A 22,231-nucleotide genomic window follows, 5' to 3' on the forward strand; every position below is an offset into this window, starting at 1 on the left:
CTGTACTTCAGGCTGACCTCCCTCTATTGCTCAGGGTCCAGGAGGTCTTAACCTTAACTAATTGCTGTATGAGACTAACTGAAGAGGCCTAGCCCTAGCCTCTGTGGTCAGATAAATTGGAGAGAATGACAGAGCGGTATTTTTACAGGAAAATCTACTAGAAACCGAGATGGTACAGAAATGAAGGGTGGATACTGTTTAGAAATAAATAATTCTTCATGGGTCCCCTGGATTCCTGCAAACTGTGCAGCAGAAGTACTGACTCACTGGACTTCTCTGAGTAAGAGGGAGAATTGGGTACTTCCCTGGTAGTCTCATGGCTAGGACCCGGGCAGGGCGCTGGGTTCCATCCCTGCTCAGAGAACTAGATCCCACATGCTGCAACTAAGACCCAGCACAGCCAAGTAAATAAATAAATATTAAAATTAAAAAAAGAAAAGAAAAGAGGGAGACATGGTTGGCAGGTCTGGGTGTGATGAGTTGTACAAGACGGCTCTGGAACCAGCACTGAGAGATGGGTGAGGAGGAAAAAGAGGAAGCCAGGGCTTTAGGGGCTCAGCTGGGGGGGGTCTCTGGACTTGTCAAGAGATGGTTGGATTGTGCATTTTGAAGGTGAAACCACCAGAATTTGTTGATGGATTAGATGGGAGTGTTTGAGAAAGGAGCACAGATTTCCTATAGGACATCCTTAGTTTTCAGGGCCATGATGTTTGCCATTTGTCAACTAATATGAATATTCAGTGAACAGCAGCTGCTCTGCAGCGCACGTTCATGTCACCTTGCCCCTGTGTTTGGTAAATTAAGATGTCACCTGCCCATGCACCATTCCTGATGCCCTCGGTCAGGCTTTGGTGTCTTCCTCCTGCATCTGTCATCCTCTCTTCTTGGTACATGGCTGCCTGTGCCAAGCCCGGTGGACTGTTACTGCCCCTCACCTGCTTCTGTCCCTGTGCAGACGGCAGCCCGCACCCCCTTGTTCATCACTGAGCACGCTGCACCCAGGATCAAGTCTGGGAGACAACGGCGGTCAGCCCAGAGGTGTTGATTATCAGTAACAGCTTAATAACAATCATCTATCCTGGGAAGAGTGGTTGTTCCTTCATCTCTAGAGTGGAGTCTGGGGTTCATTTACAGGGGTTCCTCTTACCCTGAAGAGCCCGGGATAGACAGTTATTACCCTGGCTAGCTGTGGGCAGAACAGAAGGGGCCAAAGCCTTATGGAACAGTTGGTATTAATTTTTATTTATTTAAAGAATTGGAGAAGAAAATGGCACCCCACTCCAGTATTCTTGCTGGGAGAATCCCATGGACAGAGGAGTCTGGTGGGCTTACAATCCATGTAGTCCCAAAGAGTTGGACACAACTGATCATGCAACACTCATTCTTTGAAAGAATATTTCAATAAGATGGCATTTATCTTAATTACTAAGTTTTTTTGGTGTCTCTGGAAAATTACCATGTGTCTTGTGTCCCAGCCGTGCTGGTGAGGCAGGTCGGTGGCAAGGAAGGTGTAGCGGGGCATAGTTTCAGGGCATGGCGTTTTTCTCAGTGTTAACGTGGAGAGTCTTGAAGAGAAATTTCTCAAAGCCCCAAGCTGGGCGTCTGAGTCTGCGAGGGCGGCCCCAGCAGACTGGGCAGCTTCAACAAGGGCTGGGCATCTTCTCATGGTGCTGGAGGCTGGATGTCTGAGGTCAAGCTGCCTAGAGAGAGGATTCTGGTGAGGACAACATCCTGGCTCAAGATGAAGTCTTCTCCTCTGTGGCCATGGAAGGAGAGAGATCTCCAGGGGCTCAGCTTCTTCTCTAAGAACTTCAGTCTTATCGGATGAGGGCCCCACCTTCATGACCTCATTTAACCTTAAAGTGAAAATGTCAGTCGCTCAGTCATGTCTGACTCTTTGTGACCCCATGGACTGTAGCCCATCAGGCTCTTCTGTCTGTGGAATTCTCCAGGCAAGAATACTGGGGTGGGTTGCCATTTCCTGCTCCAGGGGATCTTCCTGACCCAGGGATGGAACCCATATATCCTGCATTAGCAGGTGGATTCTTTGCCATTGAGCTACCTGGGACACCCACAAAACAGGTTAATATTTCTTACCTCATGGGGAGGTAAAGAGGCTAACCTGATATACCTCTACATTTACAGAGAGACCTTGAACAAAATCCTCAGTATGTTAGGTTTCTGCCCTTTGACAGACTGGTTGGAGTGCAGGAAAGAGAAACTGGCACAGTGATGAACTGAGGGAGGCGATTCTGCTCATAGGCTTCAGAAACCCGAGGGCTGGAGGGTGACCCTCACAGGCTAGCTGCCATTTTTCCAAATCTCAGCGGCTGCCCACCCTGACCCCATGCGATGTTAGATCTCCAAGCAGACACCGGGCAGTTGTCCCAGACCCCCCAGATATCCTCAGGTCGAACAGGAAACTCTCCCCAGCCCTTGGATGGGAGGGGGGAAAGTGCTGAGTCATGACTTCGTTTCCTCCTGATTCCATGTGGTTCTTATCGTGTGCTCCAGGAAACATCCCCACACCCAGCTATTAATAATGATGATGAAATGAAGTGTCTGACTCCATGGGACTCGATCCGGGGTGGAGGTGAGGGTCACCTGCCCGGCTGAGCTGCCCCTTTCTCTGTCCAGGAAGGCGGGCGGTGGAGATGGCAGAGATGCCAGAGACACCCTTGGGCCTCAGCCTCACGCAGCAGCGAGGCTGAGGCCGTGGGCCGTGGGTGGGGGTTGGGTGGGGATGTTGTTATTGGCAGCTCTTCTCAAGCATTTCCAAGATCCCTTAGTGGGCAGAGAGCCAGTCAGAGAAACGCCATCCATGACCTTACAGGGCCCGGGAAGAACCTGCTGCAGGATGGAGGGTTTGTTCAGGTTAACAGGGAGCTACACCCACAGCCTCACAAGGCAAAAAACATCTTCCCGGGGAGGCAGGGGGGGCGGGCTGTCACCCTCGTGCCTTTTCTGTTCAAGCACGACACTTCACTGATGCAGTCCCTCCCTTCCTGTCCTCCGGTCCCCAGGTCCCCTTCACGGGCCTGACCAGGGTTGACAAGCAGGACCGCTGTCAGATAATGATTTCTGTTTGGTGCCTAGAGCTTTCTAGAAGTGATGGTCACCCGAGTGACTCACAGAAGAGGCTTAGGTTCTGTTTTTTTCTCCCAGGAGGGGAAAGACAGCTATGGCCATGCCCCTTCATCAATAGATTTTCTTGGGGTATTGCATTATTGGCTTCAGCAGCTCATCCTATTACCCAGAACCCAAGTAGAAAACTTCACTCAAACGAGGGGACTATATATATATATATATATATATATACACACACATTTGCCCTGGTTATATATATACTCATTGCCCAACAAATTCAGACCTCCCTGACATAAGGGAAAGTTTTTGTCAACTATTCTTGGTCCCTTCCCCTTATTGAACTCATACTTGAGAGGTTTCTTGTCACAGAATTTAATTTCCAGCATTGAGACCAGGTTGATGATTAACTTGAGGAACCGGGGAGGAATTCTGGTCACAACCGGTTGCCACAAATGGAGGAGTGGAGCTTACTAGAGCAGTGAGGCTGAGCAGGCATGCCACGCCTGCACCTGCATGGCTCACCCCCGCAGCCGCCAGCCAGATGTGGCTCTCTAAATTTAAACTAAAATTAGTTACTGCTAAAGAGGCAGTTCCTCCGTCGCGGAGACACATCTCACGTGCTCACCAGCTCCAGGGAGCTTGCTGCTCCTGCCTCAGAGGGGCAGATCCGGAACCTCCTCACCATCCTGGGAAGTTCTCTTGGGACGGCGCTGGTCTGGGCTGTGTCGTCTCTGGTATCAGATGAGGTGGCGTGTGGGGAACACCTTGTGCGCAGTGAAGCATAGCACACGTGTGTCACTGGTGACTAGGGTGGAGGCAGAAGGCCTCCCAGATTTCCTGAAGAGAAGTCTGATGGGATGATGTGGCTCTAGGGTACACGTCCGATCCTCTCACAAGGCAGCTCTCCTTTTCCTGTGACCATCTGCAGCGATGTTGTTTGTTGTTTATTCGCTAAGTCGTGTCTGCCTCTACAACCCCATGGACTGTAGCCCCCCATACTCCTCTGTCCATGGGATCCTCCAGGCAAGAATACTGGAGTGGGTAGCCATGCCTTCTTCCAGGGGATCTTCCTGACTCCAGGACTGAACCCAGGTCTCCTGCATTGTAGGTGGATTCTTTACCGCTGAGCCACCAGGGTGATGAGCTCTTTTTCCTGGGAGACAGATGAGGAAAGCCTTATCTCTGTAGCTTCCAGGTTCCCAGGTGGCCCTCAGACAACCAGCAAGCCCCCTGGACAAGCCACCGAGGCTTCTCTCCACCCAGCCCCAAGCCCCACGTTCTGAGACAGCACAGAGCGTGTGAGGGGCATGCGGCTGTGCTCCCTCCATCCCCACGGTCACCCAACAAGATGCAGGAGAGGTGGGGACCAGAAGATGGGCTGACCCTCACCTGTGTCACCTCTCAGCTGTGTGACTACCAAATGTCTTCACTTCCTCGAAGCAAAGTTTTTGGTTTTGTCTCCTTTAGTCAGTGTAAGCAGAGATAAGACATTCCCTCGGCAGGACTTGGGAGGAAGCAAGGGAACTGACGGGTGTGGGATGCTCAGTGCAGACCTGCACACGGGTTCCGGCGCACAGTAGGGCTGTGAGGAGGAGCAGCTGTGTTGACCCCAGCGCCGGCCTTGGTTCTGGGAGGCATGGTGTTTTCCTTTCTCCTGCAAAGCAGTGGGAGACTCTCAGACTCCTTGAAGTCCAGGTTTAGATCTGTCTACACGTCTGTGGGATGGGGCTGAACAGCTTCAAGTAAACTTTCCAGTGAGCAGGCGCGTGTTTCCATAAACGTCCACTTGACAGCCCCCACTGCCTTTCCCCCCTTGATAACAGAGTCCAAGTTTTGTTTCCCTGTCTTGCGTCCTGGGCTCCTTCCTTAGGTCTGGAGTGTTGAGTGTTGATTGGTCCAGGTGCTCAGGTTAATATTTGTCTGGCTGGTGACATAATTGAGAATTCTGAGAAGTGAAACGTTGGGTGGGGGAGGGGCAGATCCAAAGATGATTGGCCATAAAAATGAAGCCCTGACACTTGGACACACTGGGCCCTGGTCTTTCATCTGATGTGTCATGTGTAGTGACTGTTGTCCTCCTGTGTCCATGAGGAGACAGCCCTGCGACAAGGCTAGTGTCCTGGGCAGCCAAGGAAAAGGAGAGACCCTAGTCCAGGAGGACATCTTAGCTGTTGCCTTAACCAATGTACAGTCGCCCTATTTCTAGACTTCTAAGTGAGATAATGTGTGCATGTCAGTCGCCCAGTCATGTCCAACTCTTTGCAACCCCACGGACTGTAGCCCACCAGGCTCCTCTGTCCATGGAATTCTTCAGGCAAGAATACTGGAGTGGGTCACCATTCCCTTATTCAGGGGAGCTTCCTGACCCCAGAATCAAACCCGAGTCTCCTGCATTGCAGATAGGTGCTTTACTGTCTGAGCCACCAGGGAAGCCCCAGTGAGATAATACAATTATTTTATTCATTAAACCAAATGAGAAGCTGTAATTTTCTAGTATTTGCTGCCAACAGCATCTTAAATGACACATGGTACAAATAACCAATACATTTGCACTTGTAGTCACTTACAAGTGTCTTATATTGCACACTCGGCCCTGTGTGCTTCATCCTTGTAAGATCGTGTGGCACATTCTCAGGGTTGTGCATGTAGTGAGCACTTGACATGTCGTTGTTGGACAAACATGGGTGTGGGATACGGCCCTGAGGTTCCCGACAGTGTCCGAGGGACCCTCCGGCCTGACACGGTATCAGAGACAGCCGGGGGGCAGGCCGGGCTGCAGGCTGTTTCATGTGATTCCACCTCGTTGTGCTTGTGGTGGGTCATCCTACTGCACACTCAGACTTATACGTTCGAAACTGACTTTGACTCCTTCCTTATTGTTTATTCCTCGAGTCACAAGTGTTGCTGACCTGTGGTTGTATTACTTTGGCCTTTCAGTTTATCCAGGGTAATCGGGTTTTAGGGGAAAACTGGCTTGTACTGTCCAAGCAAGTGAAATTGGTCTGAGACGGAAAGTCATGTAGTTTTTTTCTAACAGGAACGGTGTTTTTCAGGAGAAAAGTCTATTAGGGAAGCAAAACCAGGAGGAACATGTTGCCTGGTGGATGGGTGGGGACAGAAAATGAAGGACCCATCATGATGGACAGACCCCTGGATACTGGCTCCTGGTCTAGGCAGCTCCCACTGCCCGCTTCACCCCACATACCCACACAGCTGCCCCGAGTCCCCCTTGCTGTGGGTACACCTATGAGAAGCTATTAAGAGCCCTCAGTCGATTCCAGACTTGCTTTTCAATGAGTGATCATTTTTGATGGTCCAGACATGAATCCTCACTCTTGTCACGATGTCAGCATCTCAAAGGCTGTGTTTTGGCTGCACAACAGGCTCCCTCCTGGCTGAGCATCACGCCTGCCCACCATCCTTCCCAACAGGCTCCTGGGCAGTGAATCTGAGCTCCCTGGGAGAGTTGTCCCCAGGTAGGGTTATCCAGCAGGGACAGTGGCTTTCTGTGGGGTGTGAGGCAGAGCCTTGTGTAAAGCTGTGAAGAGCTGTGTGGTTCTATGCTGAATCGTGCATCTTTCTTCTCAGCAGCAGCTTTCTTGATTGTTGGTTTCATCTGAAAAAAGTAAGTAGATTTTTCAGGATGAACTCTCACTGGAATGCTGGGATTCTATCTTTGTATCAAGAAATTTGGACTCCTTTCTCCAGACTGGAGAAGGAAGAAATGAGTGGGAGGGGAATACCAAGGAGGGGAATAAAAGAGAATACAGATCAGGAAAGAGAGCTTAGTGACGAAAAAATGAAAAAAGAAGACAAAGAAAGTAGCTAGTTGATATACAAACTAGATAATCAACAAACACCTCCTGTATAGCAAAGGGAGCTCTACTCAATACTCTGTAATAACCTATATGGGAAAAGAATCTGAAAAAGAATGGATATATGTATATGTGTACCTGAATCACTTGGCTATACACCTGAAATTAATGCAACATTGTAAATTGACTATACTATAATATAGAATAAACTTTAAAAAGTTTAAAAAGAAGGTAATTAGAGGCTTAAAAATGAGAAAGAAATAACCAAAACACTGAGAGCAAAGAAAATTCACTTATAAAAAGAAAATAAAAATGGTCTGTGAGATAGAAAACAAAAAACAACTAGTGATCAACCAAAGTGAAGAAGATTGTCTTACAAAAGAAGCTGACCTTTTACTTGACCAGTTTCACAAAAAACCAATTTTTTTATTGTGTATTTTAAGCATGACTCTTCTTATTGTTTAGTGGCTAAGCCATGTCCAGCTTTTTGCGACCCTATGAACTGTAGCCTGCTAGGTTCCTCTGTCCATGGGATTTCCCAGGGTAGAATCCTGGAACTGGTTGCCATTTCTTCCTCCAGGGGATCTTCCCAACCCAGGGACTGAACTCATGTTTCCTGTATTGGCAGGCAGATTATTTACCACTGAGCCACCAGGGAAGGCTTTAAGCATGGTTACCAGTTGCCTAATAACTGGTAAATTTTTTGATGATACTATAAACAGAGAGAAATAACTTTCTTAATGTTATAAATGACGTTGTCTGCTATGCCCTTTACCATCCTTTTCTTTATAGAACCTCGAAATAGCGAAAGTGAAAGAGGCTTGAAGAATATCAAATGTTTGCTCACTTCGGAGGGAAGGAAACCTCAGTCTGAAGAAGCAGCTTGTCCAGATGGTATGGCCAGTGACACAGGAGAGCCAGGACTTGACTGTCCCCAGTGGGGGATTCTGGCTGCTCTGGTGGCCACAGGCTCCCCCTTACCCTCTTCTCTCCCAAGTGGCAGACCTTTTCCTGTGCCCCTACCTAGTAAAATTGATTTGGCCTGAGACTCATTCTTACTGAGTCTTATAAGATGGTTGGATGGCATCACCGACTCAATGGACATGAGTTTGAGCATACTCCAGGAGACAGTGAAGGACAGGGAAGCCTGGTGTGCCGCAGTCCATGGGATTGAAAACAGCCTGACATGACTGAGTGACTGAACAACAAGAGCGAATTTAAATTAGTATTAAAATTACTAAAGAAGAAACATTCTAACATGAATATACATTAGAACACAAACAATTACTAAATAAGTAACATTGTAACACATTACAACTTCATAGCTAATATTTATAGAAATTTCACTACTGGCTAGGTATTGTGTTCAATGTTTTACATGAATTGACTCACTGAATCCTTAAATAAGTAACAATATAACATGGTCATGATGGAATTATTGACAACGTAGCTAATATTTATAGAATACCATGTGCCACTTATTTGTGCTCTTATGGGTTGAACTGTGTCCCCACAAAATGCGTATGTTCAAGTTCCTGACCCTCAGCACCCCAGGATGTGACTTTATCGGGCAATCAAGTTGTTGCAGGTGTGGTTAACTGAGATGAGGTTACTGAGGTAGGTCCCAACCTGATATGACTGGCGTCCTTTTAGGAAAGGGGAGTTTGGACACAGAATCAAATACAAGGGTGAGGAGGTAAAGAGACACAGGGAGAAATGGCAGCTAGGAGCCAAAGAGAGACTTCTGGCCTCCAGAACTGTGATAGAATAAAGGTCTGTTGTTTAAGCCACCCAGTTTGTGATACTTTGTTGCAGCAGCTTTTACAAATGAATATATAGGTATCAACTCATGTAATCCTTCCCATAAACCTACCAGGACATCTGTACTAAGGATGGGGTAGGGAGAGTTAGATATCAGTAGAAAGAAGCAATCAACCTCATCCAGAATGTGGAACATTCCAGGAGACAAATGATACAGTTTCTCCAACATAACTATGCTGTGATTTAAGGTGGGGGTGGGGTGGGAGGGGGGAGACTGTTACTGAATAAATGTGGCTTAAGATATATAGTAACCATGTTCAGCATTTGAACCTTACTCTCATTCTGAGTGAATAAACCAACTATAAAAATACATCTTTGAGAAAATCAGGGAAAATTGGCTGTGGCCTAGATATTGGATGATGGTAAAGAAGTGTTATTGATTTTGTTGGGTGTGACATGGCACAGTGGTGATGTTAGAAAACATAACCTAATTAGCCGGAGACTGGGAAAGGGCTTGCTGCCTGGGACTTGGGTTTGGAGGAAATCAGAGAAAAAATGTTTGGGTCTAGATAATGCACGGATTTCTGTAGTTGATTCTCCCACTCTTTCTACCATCAAAAATATGTCAGAATATGTTTATAATAATGAGAAAAAGAAGCTATAAGATTCTACTGTTGCTGCCTTACAGATGAGGAAACTGAGGCTAGGAGGGGTTTTGTAAGCAACTTGGAAGAGCTGAGCTGTGAGTGGTGAGACTGGCCCCAGAGTGTAATTCCAATCAGGTATTTAAGAATATTAACATTTAATGACAACATAATGGTATTTTCCCATCCATTCGACACTAGTCCTCTGCGGTGTACATTCCCATCTGGGTACATCCCAGTACACTGGGTACCTGGGGACAATCGCCCCCATCTCAGAGGTGGAAGCAGACAGCACAGGTGACTTGTGCCACTACACTGCCACTACAGAAGGGGAAACCAGGAGCGGAATTCAGAGTTTTTGACTCTGGGCAAATGCCAGCACCAGATGGAATGGCCTGAGTGCTTCACCTGCAAGCAGAAGGATTTAGGGCTGGGGTTTCTGGATGGCGGAGACTTGTGGACACCTCACCATGGTCAGCCCACTTACTTTTCGCTTTTAAAGGTTCAGTTTCTCTGTTTGCGTTAAAAAGTAATTTTAAAAATTAATTTTCTCTATTTGGTTGTTTATTTTTGACTGTGTTGGTCTTCGTTGCTGTGTGGGCTTTTTTCTAGTTGCAGCAACATGTTTGGGCTTCTTTTGTTGCAGAGCACAGGCTCTAGGGTGCACAGACTTCATAGTTGTGGTGTGTGGGCTGAGTGGTTGTGGCTCCCAGTCTCTAGAGTGCAGGCTCAGTAGTGTGACACATGGGCTTAGTTGCTGCATGGCATGTGGAATCTTCACAACCCAAGGACTGAACTTGTGTCTCCTGAATTGGCAGGTGAATTCTTTACCACTGAGCCACCAGAGAAGCCCTCACTTCTCTTATGGGCCTCAGGTGTCCAGTAGGGGAAAAGGAGAGAAGGGGCCCCACCCCTACCCCCTGCCTGCAGTGCCAGCCTCCCAACTGCTGAGACCTGCAAATACGCAAACAGAGTAACCCACCAGAAAAGAGACTAGTGAACAAAGGTGATGCTAGGCTTTTTCTGTAAACAGATTCACTGTTCACTGATTAGCTGGTGTGTGGAGAAAACTGTGGTTAGCAGCCTCAGAAAAAGCCATTCTGGAGTGAAATGGAGCTTCGGGAGGTTGCCGCAATTGCTACATCATCAGATTTCCACTCCGAAGATTTCAATGGCCTGAGATGAGAGCCAGGGCATAGGTGGGAGACGCTCAGGCCCTCCGTGGGAGACAGCTCTGTGCTCCTGACCTTTTCCTGGCCCTTGGGTTGTGGATGGTACCCTTCTAGCCCCAACTTCTCAGAAGTAGCCTATGTTATCCATCAGGGCCTGTCCATCCAGTTCAAGTTCACAGTGATAAATCTCGTGGCCTCGGAGGGTCCTCACAAAGGTGGGTGTGGTCTGCTGATAGCCTGCATGATTAAGTGCTTTCCTGTGTCAAATATAGCCATAATATACCACAAACAGGCAGTCGAGTTTTATACAAACTGATCTGGCTGCTATCAGCTGCTCTGACATTTTATACTAATACTTAAAATAAATCTAGAAACAGGAAAGAAAGTACAGAATTATTGTTTCAAGCAGGCCGTGTGAGCTTATCTTCAAAGTGGCAGAGCTTCTATTGTTCAGGGACGGCTCACTCCACTGGCGTAAAGGTTAGTGGCCGAAGGGCCACCACGGATTGGCCGGTTCCGAGAGCTGGCCCGGGGCTCCATTGACTTCCTTTCCTTCTTGCTCACCTGGGGGCCTCTTAGTGCAACTGGAAACAGCAACGCCCCTTCAGAAGCTATGGAGAATTTCTCCTTAAAATCAGCCAAACCATCCCAATGCTGAGGGCGTACTTAAACCTTGGTCTTGACTGCTGCGTCTCTGCCTGTGTGTGCTTCCTGGAACCAAAAGGAAGCTTGGGCTATTCCGGATTTTCTTTTTGAAATGAGAGACTGAGGGAGAAGTGTCCCATGAAATTAGGTTTTAAAAAAACCTGATATTTAGAAGAGAACATAGAAATCATCTTGATCATCCAGTAATGATCAGCTTGGGCAATGCACTGGAACGACTTGGGGAGATTTTTCTTTTTTTTTTCGTTGTTGGAATTTAGATGCTTTACAATGTCATGTTGTTTTCTGCTGCACAGCAAAGTATATCAGCCACACGTACACATATACCCTCTCTTCCTTCAGTTTCCTTCCCATAATGGTCACCACCGTGTTCCCCATTAGTTATCTATTTTACACAGTAATGAATCTGCCTGCAATGCAGGAGACCTACATTCAATCCCTGGGTGGGGAAGACCCCCTGGAGAAGTGGAGTAGCAACCCACTCCACCATTCTTGCCTGGAGAGTTCCATGGACAGAGGAGCCTGGCAGCTATAGTCCATGGGAGTCGCAAAGAGTCAGACACAACTGAGCAACTAACACTTTCCCTTTATACATAGTAGTGTACATCTGTCAGTCCCAATCTCCTAATTCATCCCACTCCCTCTTCCCCTCCTTAGTGTCCATACATTTGTTCTCTAGATCTGTGTCTCTATTTCTGCTTTGCAAATAGGTTCACTGTACCATTTTTTCCTAGATTCCATATATATGTGTTAATATACAATATTTGTTTTATTAACCCATATATTGGGGAATTTTTAAAAAATATTGATGTCAAGGACCTACTACCAGAAATTTCTAGGGGCGTTGATGTGTAAAATCTCCCTAGGGGATTCTAACAGGCAACTGGGTGGAGAAACACTCCTTATTCCAAGGGCTCATGAGATAGAGTGGCATCTGAGGCCCACAGAGACAGGACAGCTGGGGTCCCAGGGAAAGTGGGAGGCACAGCCAGGCCGTGGAACCTAGTGCTCCGCCCACTGTGCTCTGTGTCATGATTTACTAGTGCCTCAGCTCAGTTGGACTGAGCGACTTCACTTTCACTTTTCACTTTCGTGCATTGGAGAAGGAAATAGCAACCCACTCCAGTGTTCTTGCCTGGAGAATCCTAGGGACGCGGGAGCCTGGTGGGCTGCCGTCTATGGGGTCGCACAGAGTTAGACATGACTGAAGTGACTTAGCAGCAGCAGTTCAGTTCAGTTCAGTTGATCAGTAGTGTCTGACTCTTTGCGACCTCATGAACTGCACCATGCCAGGCTTCCCTGCCCATTACCAACTCCCGGAGCCTACTCAAACTCATGTCCATCACATCAGTGATGCCATGAAACCATCTCATCCTCTGTCATCCCCTTCTCCTCCTGCCTTCAATCTTTCCCAGCCTCAGGGTCTTTTCCAATGAGTCAGCTCTTCGCATCAGGTGGCCAAAGTATTGGAGTTTCAGCTTCAGCATCAGTCCTGCCAAAGAATATTCAGGACTGATTTCCTTTAGGATGGGCTGGTTGGATCTCCTTGTAGTCTTTTCCAACACCACAGTGCCAAAGCAGTTCAGTGCCTACGACGGAAATAAACCTAAAAATGGATCGAGTGCTAAATGCTTAGTTACATTTGCAACTGTGGGTCTGGGTACCCTCCTCATAGCTTTATTTCATAACATAAACTTTTTTTATTATTGACATAATCATAGGACTTTGTTTTTATTTTATCATTTCCCAAAACTCCTCTAATATTCGCCTCTCTTGCTCTCTCCTAACAATTTTGTGTAGATTTGAATTCTGGAAGACTTCAGAAGATGATGCTGATGTTCCCTCTGTAAAACTGAGCCAGTGATGAAAAATACCATGGAGAGCCCAGAGTGGAGCTGAATTAAGCTGGGTGGCTATGTTGAGGACCACTTCTGATTTTATTTGTAAGAATAAGAAAGCTCATTACGGCAGACACTCATGTCTTCCTTTTTGGTGAACATTTTAAAAATTATTTTCTACAAAGTAAACAATAGTTGGTAAACAGAACAATGAATATTTGAGTCTGGAAAGTATACTTCTAGGGTTTTCCAGAATAGTCCTCTTTTAAGTACCCTACTTTGTGGATTCTCTGGTGGTCCAGTAGTTAGGGGGCTTCCCAGGTGGCACTAGTGGTAAAGAGTCTGACTGCCAAAGCAGGAGATGCAAGAGATCTGAGTTCGATCCCTGGGTCAGGAAGATCCCTTGGAGTAGAAAATGGCAACCCATTCCGGTATTCTTGCCTGGGAAATCCCGTGGACAGAGGAGCCTGGTGGACTATGGTCACAGAGTCAGGCACGACTCAGCGACTGAGTCCAGCAGCACAGCCACTGGTTAGGACTTCACACGTTTTTATGCCTAGGGTGTGAGTTCAATCACTGGTCGGGGAACTAAGATTCTATAAGCCATGCAGCACAGCCAAAATAGATAAGTAAATACGCTATATTTATACTCACGTAAAAAGTAAAGAGGTCTTCCTGACCAGTCCCCGTTTCTTCATCCCGTTGGCTACGTAGCCACCCCTCCCCCTGACCCTCCCCACCTGACTGCCTCTGATCTCTGAAACGGTCGTTGTGCTCTGGGTCCTTCCTGTGTCCAGAATTAGGGCCGACACTGCCATCTCCTATCTGGGGACCACAGCAGCCTCTTCACAGGTGGTTCTGCTCCTCGTGCTTAAGAAATTGGAGGTTCATCAGGGACCCCACCATCCACTCTGCACACTTTTCCAATGCCAGCTCTTGGCTGCACCCCTGCCTTTCTCTGGGTTCACTGTGGCACCCCTGGTTCTCAGCCATGGCTCCCTCTGGGGTCGCAGATGTCTGTGTCCTGACCACAGAGGTCCTGTTTGTTAATCTGGGGTCACCCATGAGCCTGGGCACCTTCCAAGCCCCCTGGTGATGGTAATGGGGAGTTGGCTGGAGGGACCTCTGCTCAGAGCCCTGAGCTGCTTCCCTATTCTCGCCTCCCTGACCTTTGCACAAGGTTGCTCCTTTGGCCTGAATCTCCCCTCCCACCTCCTCTCTTGGCCACCTCCATGGCTCCCTCACAAGAGGAGGCATCAGAGAGGTCAGTGTGTGCTGCCAGGTAGGGCAGCCAGCAGGCGATTAAGGGAGATTGAACGCTGAGTGGGCCAGCCGCTCACCATCTTGTAAGAATACGAGAGGAAGGGGCATCATCGGGGGGAAGGGCCCTCCCTCCTGGAAAATGAGCTTTGTCTCTTCACTCTGGCTGGCTGTGGGCTTCCACCCACGTCTGATAACACCGAGGAAGATTAGGAACGAGATGCTTTGGCGAGCTTGGAGGCCATTCCATTCGTGAACTCCTGTGTCCTCTGCAAATTCCTCGCATAGCTCACTGGCTCGCATGCAACTCTCTCCCACCTCTGCGTGTTACAGAGGAGAGTCCTGGATCCCCGGTTTGATTTGCCTTATTGTGGGGCGGAGAGCAGTGGAGGCAGGAGGGATTGTTAAAACATCTTCAGGAACCGATCCTACACAACCATCACGCCCTGAAGACAGGAGCGTGAGTTGTACAAATAGAGAGTGATTCAGCTGATTCAAGCAGCTTGAAAATGATCATTTCCTCTGACCATCTGTGATATTCCTCACTCTTCCTCTTCTCAAGAACATCTTTGACATTTTCTTCTGCTTTTTTAATTTTTTAAACGTTTTTGATTGTGGTAAAAGTCACATAAGACATACTATTTTAACCATATTTTACTGTACGGTTCAGTGACACTAAGTACATTCACATGGCTGTGTAACTCTCACCATCATGTAGCTCCCAAATTTTTCACCTTCCTAAACTGAAACTCTGTCTCCATTACACACTGACTCCTCATCTCCCCTCCCCAATACTCCCTCCACCACCACCTCTCAGCCCCTGGCAGCTACCAGTGTACTTTCGGACTCTGATTTTGACTGTTTTAAGCACCGCGTATAAGTGGAATCAAACAGTGTTTGTCCACACCTACTGTGTATCAGTTCAGTTCATTCACTCAGTTGTGTCCGACTCTGCGACCCCATGGACTACAGCACGCCAGGCTTCCCTGTGCATCACCAACTCCCAGAGCTTGCTCAAACTCATGTCTATCGCGTCGGTGATGCCATCCAACCATCTCATCCTCTGTCGTCCCCTCCTGCCCTCAATCTTTCCCAGCATCAGGGTCTTTGCAAATAACTGAGCTCTTCGCATCAGGTGGCCAAGGTATTGGAGTTTCAGCTTCAGCATCAGTGCTTCCGATGGATATTCAGGACTGATTTCCTTTAGGATGGACTGGTTGGATCTCCTTGCAGTCCAAAGGACTCTCAAGAGCCTTCTCCAATACCACAGTTCAAAACCATCAATTCTTTGGCCCTCAGCTTTATGGTCCAACTCTCATATCCATACATGACTACTGGAAAAACCATAGCTTTGAGTAGATGGACCTTTGTCAGCAAAGTAATGTCTCTGCTTTTTAATATGCTGTCTAGGTTGGTCACGGCTTTTCTTCCAAGGAGCAAGCATCTTTTAATTTCATGGCTGCAGTCACCATCTGAAGTGAGTTTGGAGCCCCAAAAATAAAGTCTCTCACTGTTTACATTGTTTCCCCATCTATTTGTAACTGTATATAGTAATACATTTATATATAAAAACTGTGTATAGGAAAGCTGTATACAGAAAAACTGTATATAGGAATACACTGTTTGTATTAACAATATCTGTTCTGGGCTCCCCTGGTGGCTCAGAGACAAAGAATCTGCCTGCAATGCAGGAGACCCAGGTTCTATCCCTGGGTCGGGAAGATCCCCTGGAGAAAGAAATGGCAACCCACTCCAGTACTCTTTCCTGGAGAATTCCATGGACAGAGGTGCCTGGCTGACTACAGGCCGTGGACAGAACTGAGCGAGCGACTAACAACATATGTCCTACAGACAAATTCCACCTTCTTTTTTTTTTTTTTTTACTTCTGATTCATGCAAGAATGTACAGACTTAACTGTAGAAGACTATAAAGGAAATGTAAATGAAAAGTGAAATTTAAATGAAAAATGAAATAAAATGAAAATTAAATAAAAATTTAAAACACAAGTTCATGTAAACACAGGGGATTTTAGGTCAGCCCCAGTCCCAGCCCCGTGTGCTCTGTCTGGCCAGACGAGATGCTCTTCAAAGCTCGGTGAGTTTAGTTGCCAAGAGTAACAGTAAAGGACATGAGGTGTGGCTTCATTCCCTGCCCGCTGTCCTGTGTACCAGTGAGTGACCCGAGCACCTTCCCAACCTCTTGACCCCAGTTTCCACATCTTAGAAATGGGTGTGACACCCATTTGTGTGGTTGGTGTGAGGTCTAACCCAGCGGTGCTTTGTGAACAGCTTACCCAGCACTTGCAATACATATAACTTTAAAGGAGTGATTAGGATTTTGTTTTTTCTGGCAGTCTTCACCTTGGCATGATTGCACCACTTTCTTTAAATAGACCAGACTAAATAGTTCTCGTGGGTTAAAGGTGGTACAAGAGAGAAAGGATGTTCCTTGAGCAAGATCAAGTCCTGGTGTCACAAAGGACCATCTGTCCTGGACCAAAAGGTCCCTCAGGGGAAGGTAGATTTCAGGCTGCAGAGGGGCCCCTGGTTACAGAGCTGGTTTTCAGGCAGGGCTGTGGTGAGCTTTCTAGGGGTGCTGTTCCCCACATACCAGGCTACCCAACTGCCTCAGAGGTGGCTTCTCTGATCACCTGGTGTGCATGTGTACGCTCAGTTGTGTCTGACTCTTTGTGACCCCAAAGACTGTAGCCCACCAGGCTCCTCTGTCCATGGGATTCTCCAGGCAAGAATACTGGAGTGGGTTGCCCTTCCCTTCTCCAGGGGATCTTTCTGACCCAGGGATTCAACCTGTCTCTCCTGCACTGCAGGCAAATTCTTTACCTCTGAGCCACTGAGGCTTCCCTGATCACCTGGACCAAGTGGCTAATTTATTCTGTTGCACCATTTACCATCTCCTGGTACTTGAATTAACTGGCATTTATCACTTCTGAAAAGGGCAAATAATCACACAGAACTCTTTTCAAGGAGTGCCTGGGAAATGGAAGTACTGCACAGTTATTTCTGAAGAACGGACCTTCTGTCTGTTTAACCAGACAGACAGTCAAGGTTCTAACTTGGCAAGAGAGAAACACTGAGCTTTAAGATGCAGTAGCCTTAGGTATGGGGGGGGGTGCGGGGCGGGGGGCGATGACTGTCTGTATTGTTTGCTGAGAGGATAAGGGAACCTGTGACCAAATCAGTCCTCAGCAAGCAGCACAGTCAGAGATGAGAAATCCTAAAGCTCTGAGGAAAATACGTCCCCCCAAAAGAGAAGAACTCACTGAAAGACATGAGGAACTTGAAGGCATTTAGGGCTGATGATAATATGTGCCAGCATTGTCCCTCCTTGCATCCACCCCAAGTTCTTCTTCTCTTTAATCAAGTTACAAATAAGACCTGGATGAGAAACTGGTCACTTGTCTTTGCTGTGGTTCAGTTGCCAAGTTGTGTCTGACTCTGCGACCCCGTGGACTGCAGCACACCAGGCTTCCCTGTCCATCACTATCTCCCGGAGTTTGCTCAAACTCATGTTCATCAAGTCGGTGATGCTATCCGACCATCTCGTCCTCTGCCATCCCCTTCTCCTCCTGCCCTCAATCTTTCCCAGCATCAGGGTCTTTTCTAATAAGTCATCTCTTTGCATCTATATGCTTGTCTTGTCTATGATTTTTTTTTCTGGCCTCACCATGGGGCTTGTAGGCTCTTAGTTCTCCAACCAGGAATCAAACCTGTGCCCTCTGCATTGGAAACTTGGAGTTCTAACCGCTGGGCTACTGGAGAATTCCCTACTTATGATGTTTATACAATCTCAGACCAGGTTTTTGCACCACTTGTCTTTAATCACCAATCACACTGACAGCCTCCTTGCATGTGAAATCTTGGGTCCAGCAATCAGGAGCCTCAGGCGTAACCCAGACCTCACCTGTGAGGTGTGTGTCACTCAGGGCATCACACTGAACGAACCAGGCACCATCTCAGCCCAGATTTCACCAAATGCCTTCAAGGTTCCATCAGCCTCAGCCCAGATTTCACCAAATGCCTTCGAGGTTCCATCAGCCTCAGGCCTCCCAAGCAGGAGGGAGAGGCCCAGTGCCGCAGGGATGACATGGTTCAGAGACAGAGTCGATGGCCCCTAGCGCTGGGGGTCAGTCTGTCTGGGTTTAGGTGTGACACCACCTGTGGGGCCAGGACAATGCTTAATAAAGCTTAGACCTGCAGACGTAAACTGGACAGAACCTAAACAGATAACCTCTGGGAAGATCCTTCACCTGAGATTCTCAGTGGCTTCGAGGAAGTCTCTGTGAGATTAGAAAATGTAATTACATCTGATAAAGCGATTGCCGGCACTTTTTTTGAAGACGGGGCTTTATCAGGTCCATTGTGTGAAGGTTAATGCAGGCAGGGGGGTTTCCCGCCACTGGTCTCTCACCTCTGACAGATGAACTCTGATTATATTAGAATGTTTGGAAGTGGCTCCGTAGTCTTCAGAGGGCGAGCACATTATGGTGGACTCTGTGTGGTCTAAGCTGGCCGTGGAGCCCACAGACCTGACTCTGAGTTACTGTGTGATCCATCCAGGGAGGCGGGATCCAGGGGACTCTCTCCTCCCCTGCATGCTCCTCCCCACCTGAGCTCACACTTTGCAGAGCCCTGACCTTGTTATCTCACTGTTCCGTCTCCCTGACTCTGTCCTCCCCCTCCAAGATGGAAAAACCCTTGGAAGACAGGCATTCACTTGCTTTGTATTCCCAGAACCTAGCACAGATTTTGTTCCGTACATCAGTCCCCATAGGATTGCTGACTGAACTCAACTGGCTTGGAGAAAGCTTGGGTTTTTCTGCTGGTAGATATTGGAATGGTGGGTGAGGGTTGAGTGGACCAGAAGAACCTTTGAGGACCCGTCCCCTCCCCATCCCTGTGGATGCGTTGACTATTTACTAAGCCCCAAGGTTAGGGTGGGGCAGGAGCAGAGAAAATCGTCCTGAAAGGATGCTGTTTACTCTGTGCTGACGACAGGAGCGACTAATCTAAGCTTCTCATTTCACAGACAGGGAAACAGAGCTCCAACAAACTGCAGAAAAGATTATCACTAAACTTACTTCTTTCTATGACGAACTTCGTGACGGAGGTTCCAAGCGACCTTCAGTCACGCCACCCCAGAAGTATTCACTAAGTCTAGTGAAGAGGTTCAGACCCACTGAGATAAAATAAACATTTCTTTCTTTTCTCTTTTTATTTTGTATCAGGGTAGAGCCGATTAACAATGTTGTGACAGTTTCAGGTGAACAGCGAAGGGATTCAGCCACACATATATATGTATCCATTCTCTCCAATAAAATACACATTTCTCTTCTTTTACAGTCAGGTAGGGAAAAGGACAACGCTCTAATGATAGTGGATGAGTTTAGATCCCCAAACTGGATCCAAAGAGTCTTAACAACACACAGCACAGCTAAACACGTAAAAAGCAGACATTTCAAGTTAAGAAGTTTGTAACATGATTTAGAAAATGTCACTTACGTCACTTTTATCCAAAATTAGGTTTGATGAATATCCTGTTAGGAGAAAATGTGGATTATGGTTTGTCTCCCAAACCTCCTCCCCCACAGCCTATTTCCACCTTCCCCTTCCCCCTTCACCCCGAGCTTAGACCTAACAAGCTCCCTGCTAAGCCCCAACAAGTTATCAGTAGTCCTGACACCCCGACCCCCTCGGAGGACAGACGGAAATACAGCTTCACAAATACGGAAAGCAGTTCTCAGCTAGTCAGTGTAAAGGGGTGGGGGGAGTTGCTAAAAGAGGTACACCTGTTTCTAAAAGCTCCTGAAGACACACACTGTTGGTGGCAGCCAAGTACCAGTCTTCCCTGATTGCTTGTTACTCCACACAAAAGATGGAACTTACTTTCATAAGGTACTTCTGCCTGCATTAAATCTCTTTGTATCTGGTGAGGATGCCACAACAGTCACCCCATCTTACGGGTGGGAGAGGATGCAGCAGAGTGATGGGGCAGCCAGCCTGTGGCTGCCCGGTGCATGCAGCATCAGGGCTGGGGTACTTTCCTTCCATGTCCAGCCCACAGACTCGACTGTACAGAAGAGAACGTTTTAGACCCTGCCACCCATCCCTCTCCAAGGAATCAGCCTCTTCTTTCTGTGCACCTCCATATCCAGCGGGCATTCTTGCTTGGACTCTTAGAGCAAAGGCCATCAATACTAAGACCCTCTGATCCGGAAAGGAAGGAAAAAGGAAGGAAAAGACAAAGGCAGGACCACAGAGCACATGGCAATGACAATGCTTTCCCTTCTCTGAAACACCTGGGATTTCATTTCTCTGTAGAAACCCTCAGCAAGCGATGCGCAACCTCCCCTTTAGAAGCCAGTACCTTCTCCATCTGGGAGGTGACACAGGAAGCAGGTGATTTCCAGGGAACTTTCCATCACTCCAGTGCCTTCTTATTAACCATCTCCAGCTGGCTGGTTACCCAGTCCTTCTACGCCGGTGGCGATGCAGAGATGTCACATGACCCAGAATCTGGGGCAACAAGAATAGTTGGCTGCAAGTAGGAATTGTTTCAGTGTAGGGATTTTAAAATCCACATGGTAGTAACACCCATTCCAGGCTTATTTAAAGCAAAACAGTCTCTTGCAACTGAAATTGGTCCTTAAATTTCCTTTAAAATGAAAGTTTTGATCCAGTCACTGATTTGTATAAAGCCCTTAAGAGCATCTTCTGTCCATGGGACGCATCCGCATGGTTCCACACACAGGTGGCTTTGAGATGTACAGCAGGCTCTGGGTAGGCAATTGCAGAGACAGTTTTTCCCATTGTTATCACCCTGGAAATGTGTGCTGTCATCTTTACATGTTTATAAAAGCCAGAGCAAGATGAGAGATTTATAAATGTCCTCAAGGCAGATCCAGGAGCCTATAAATCATCCTTACTTACATGGCTGGCAGCGTGGAGCCCAGGCAGTGGAACAGAGCCATCCTCAGGGGACCAGTCCGGGAGACTGAAAAAGCAGACAGACAGCTGGAAAACTGGGATTTAACCACCTTGTCTTTGCACGGCCACAATGGGACATTGTTAGGCCTGGGTTCCATGAGACAATGGGCCTCGATAGGACAGAAGAGCCATTCAGAAGGACAGCTACATCCTGTGCCTTGGGGCAGGCTGGGCGCCCTTTCAGTTTGCTCTTGCTGCACAGTGTATGTGTAACAGATTATTCGTCCTAATTCGCTTCCTGCCCCTCCTCCCCCATCACCTTTCTTCTCCAGACTTCCAGGGAGTCCAGGGTGGTTTTTCTCTCTGGAAATGCTGGGTGATTTGTCAAGGGACCCACTGCTGAAATGTACATCATTGCTGTTCCTGGTCACTTAAAACTGAGATGAGAGAATTGCTGGTGGTCCAGTGGTTAAGAGTCTGTGCTTCCATGACTGGGGGTCTGGGTTTGATCCTGGTTAGGGAACTAAGATCCCTCAAGCTGTGCTGCATGATAAAAAAAAAATGAGATGAGTACATTGGTGTATGGATTCTAAGGGCAATCTGCTAGAATGTGTTTGTACCTCAGATTCTCCAAGTGTGAACTCAGCCCACTGATCAAATTCCTGGCTGTACATAAAAAAGAATGAAGTAATACCACCTGCAGCAACATGGATGGATTTAGAGATTGTTGTACCGAATCAAGTAAGTCAGACAGAGAAAGACAGGTATCATATGATATCACTTACGTGTGAAACCTAAAAAGAACAGTGCAGGTGAACTTATTTACAAAACAAGTAGAATCTTATATGTAGAAAACAGTTTCTGGTGACTCAGCAATAAAGAATCTGCTTGCCAATGAAAGCAGGACTTCCCTGGTGGCTCAGATGGTAATGCATCTGCCTACAATGCGGGAGACCTGGGTTCAATCCCTAGGTCAGGAAGATCTCCTGGAGAAGGAAATGGCAACCCACTCCAGTACTCTTGCCTGGAAAATCCCATGGATGGAG

General features: G+C 47.4%; 1 long non-coding RNA gene across 2 annotated transcripts; it reads right to left on the reverse strand.

Annotated features, from left to right (window-relative positions):
- Positions 1–1,221: 1,221 nt before the first annotated feature.
- On the reverse strand, positions 1,222–21,565 carry LOC133260428 (uncharacterized). Of its 2 annotated transcripts, XR_009740810.1 has the most exons (3): positions 21,189–21,288; positions 20,626–20,774; positions 1,222–6,703 (listed from the first exon to the last, which is right to left on the reverse strand). It is a non-coding gene; the product is annotated as an uncharacterized LOC133260428 (long non-coding RNA). The 2 variants fall into 2 exon arrangements; XR_009740809.1 differs by having other exon boundaries at positions 20,626–21,565.
- Positions 21,566–22,231: the final 666 nt, after the last annotated feature.

This window comes from Bos javanicus, chromosome 14 (genome assembly GCF_032452875.1).
Source record: "Bos javanicus breed banteng chromosome 14, ARS-OSU_banteng_1.0, whole genome shotgun sequence".
Taxonomy (NCBI): domain Eukaryota; kingdom Metazoa; phylum Chordata; class Mammalia; order Artiodactyla; family Bovidae; genus Bos; species Bos javanicus.